Source organism: Oncorhynchus gorbuscha, linkage group LG16 (assembly GCF_021184085.1).
Source record: "Oncorhynchus gorbuscha isolate QuinsamMale2020 ecotype Even-year linkage group LG16, OgorEven_v1.0, whole genome shotgun sequence".
NCBI lineage: Eukaryota > Metazoa > Chordata > Actinopteri > Salmoniformes > Salmonidae > Oncorhynchus > Oncorhynchus gorbuscha.
The window spans coordinates 3,840,670-3,843,958 of NC_060188.1; positions in this window are offsets into that span (position 1 = coordinate 3,840,670).

Consider the following 3,289-nt stretch of genomic DNA (forward strand, 5'->3'; position numbering starts at 1 on the left):
GCCAGAGTTACCTTCTCCCCAGACTACTCCCCAGCCAGAGTTACCTTCTCCCCAGACTACTCCCCAGAGAGTACTCCCCAGACTACCCCCAGCCAGAGTTACCTTCTCCCCAGAATACTCCCCAGCCAGAGTTACCTTCTCCCCAGACTACTCCCCAGCCAGAGTTACCTTCTCCCCAGACTACTCCCCAGCCAGAGTTACCTTCTCCCCAGACTACTCCCCAGATTACTCCCCAGCCAGAGTTACCTTCTCCCCAGCAAGAGTTACCTTCACCCCAGACTACTCCTCAGCAAGAGTTACCTTCACCCCAGATTACTCCTCAGCAAGTTACCTTCACCCCAGACTAATCCTCAGCAAGAGTTACCTTCACCCCAGACTACTCCTCAGCAAGAGTGACCTTCACCCCAGACTAATCCTCAGCCAGACTTACCTTCACCCCAGACTAATCCTCAGCCAGAGTTATCTTCACCCCAGACTACTCCTCAACTAGATATACCTTCTCCCCAGATTACTCCTCAGCCTGTCAGAGTTGATAAAAGCACATACAGATGTGAGGCCAGGCTAAAGCTTTCATGCCAGTGCATGCATTAACATTGAAACTAGTAGAGCAGTCCTGCTACCTGCTGGGCTAATGCTACCTACCCACTGATATGTGATCCAGTTTCACCATGCAACAGAACCCACTGTTTCCGGCCGGCCAGCCAGCCAAGCTCTACTGTGGAGTGCTGGTTGCTCAGGCCTATCAAATGTCCTCGAAATGAAATGAGCTGGTTTATCGCCTCACCCTAACCCAGTGGCAGCTGTGCCCCGGGCATCCAATTACCTACTGACTGAGATACATCTCTCTCCCTTCCCTGGCCTGGGCCTTCTGTGTCATGATTGGACCAGCAGCTGTCCATCACAGGGCCAACCTGCTGTTCTGCTCTGTGATTTGGTCCAATTGAAAACTGTGAGGTCTTCATGAGCAGGGTCTCTGCAGGTAAGTCCCTCAGACAAATAACAGTGGATATAATGCCAATACACTGAATTGCACTCTCAAAACCAATGGAATGTCAATGGTCTCTAAAAGGTCCATGAGGGAGTAAAGTACAGCACACTCTATCATGTCATTTTCAGTGTTTTATTGCTGTCCTGTTTATCCGCTTGCTCTCAGTCACTGAGAGATCACTCTTCTCAGATCTCACTTTCGCTTCCTCTTTCCATCAACAGGGTCATTCAGCTTCCTGACTTGCAGGACACAAGGCTAAGGTGGGAAAATAATGTGCTATTCTGTTCATCTGCTATTATCCTTTTCTCTGCCCTAAATTCCTGTTTTGAGTGGGAACATTTGTCTGTTTCATGAGCCGAAGCATTATTATCACCTTGTTCGTGGAAAAAGGAAGTGACAAATACAGGAAATATATGTACCTTTCTATGCGCTGTGGAGGAGAGGTGATTAGAATCAAAGCCATTGTGCTAGTGACTACCAGAGTGTCTAGTCATCTTTACAGTACGTATCGATACGGTTTCTAATATTAGTGTGTAACCTATGCTCTTCATCAGTAGTGTGTCAGTAATAGTGTGTAAAAGTGGTGATGTTGATATAACATTGATGATGTTCATGTCATGCTCTGCCGTAGCACCCTATTCCCTGTAAGGTGTATTACTTTTGACCAGTTGGCGTAGTCGGCAAGGTCCCTAGCCACACAAACAATATGGAGGGACAGGTAGTTGGTCAAGTAGTGCACTATATAGGGCAGGCCCAATCCTGGAACACAAAACATTTCTAGTTTTAGTTTCTACCTGGTAGTTTGTTGCACACACCTGGTGTCCCAGGTCTGAATTAGTCCCTGATTAGAAAGAGGGGATGAAAACCAGAAGTACAGCGCCTTGCAAAAGTATTCATCCCCCTTGGCGTTTTTCCTATTTTGTTGCATTACAACCTGTAATTTGAATGTATTTTTATTTGTATTTCATGTAATGGACATAAACAAAATAGTCCAAATTGGTGAAGTGAAAAAAATAAGAAATTGTTTCAAAAAATAAAAAACTGAAAAGTGGTGCGTGCATATGTATTCACCCCCTAAATATGATCTGGTGCAACCAATTACCTCCAGAAGTCACATATTTAGGGAAATAAAGTCTACCTACGTGCAATCTAAGTGTCACATGATCTCAGTATATGTTCTGTTCTGATAGGCCTGCAACACCACTAAGCAACAAGCAAGAGACACCATGAAGACCAAGGAGCTCTCCAAAACAGGCCAGGGACAAAGTTGTGGAGATGTACAGATGAGGGTTGGGTTATAAAAACTATCCAAAACTTTGAACATCCCATGGATCCCTTGTATATAAAACAAGAAAGAATATGGCACCACAACAAACCTGCCAAGAGAGGGCCGCCCACCAAAACTCACGGACCAGGCAAGGAGGGCATTAATCAGAGAGGCAACAAAGAGACCAAAGATAACCCTAAAGGAGCTGCAAAGCTCCACAGCGGAGATTGGAGTATCTGTCCATAGGACTACTTTAAGCCTGCACTCCACAGAGCTGGGCTTTATGGAAGAGTGTCCAGAAAAAAGCCATTGCTTAAAGAAAAAAAGAAGCAAACACGTTTGGTGTTCTCCAAAAGGCATGTGGGAGACTCTCCAAACATATGGAAGAAGATACTCAGGTGAGACTAAAATGTAGCTTTTTGGCCATCAAGGAAACCGCTATGTCTGGTGCAAACCCAACACCTCTCATCACACCGAGTACACCATCCAGTGAAGCATGGTGGTGGCAGCATCATGCTGTGGGGATATTAGTTATCGGCAGGGAAACTAATCAGAATTGAAGGAATAATGAATGGCGCTAAATAGAGGGAAACCTGTTTGTCTTCCAGAGATTTGAGACTGGGACGGAGGTTCACCTTCCAGCAGGACAATGACCCTAAGCATACTGCTAAAGAAACACTCAAGTGGTTTAAGGGGAAACATTTAAATGTCTTGGAAGTGCCTAGTCAAAGCCCAGACCTCAATCCAATTGAGAATCTGTGATATGACTTAAAGATTGCACCAGCGGAACCCATCCAACTTGAAGGAGCTGGAGCAGTTTTGCCTTAAAGAATAGGAAAAATGCCAGTGGCTAGATGTGCCAAGCTTATAGAGACATAACCCAAGAGACTTGCTGCTGTAATTGCTGCAAAAGGTGGGTCAACAAAGTATTGACTTTGGGGGCGGTGAATAGTTATGCACGCTCAAGTTCTTTTGTCTTATTTCTTGTTTGTTTCACAATAAAAACATATTTTGTATCTTCAAAGTGGTAGGCA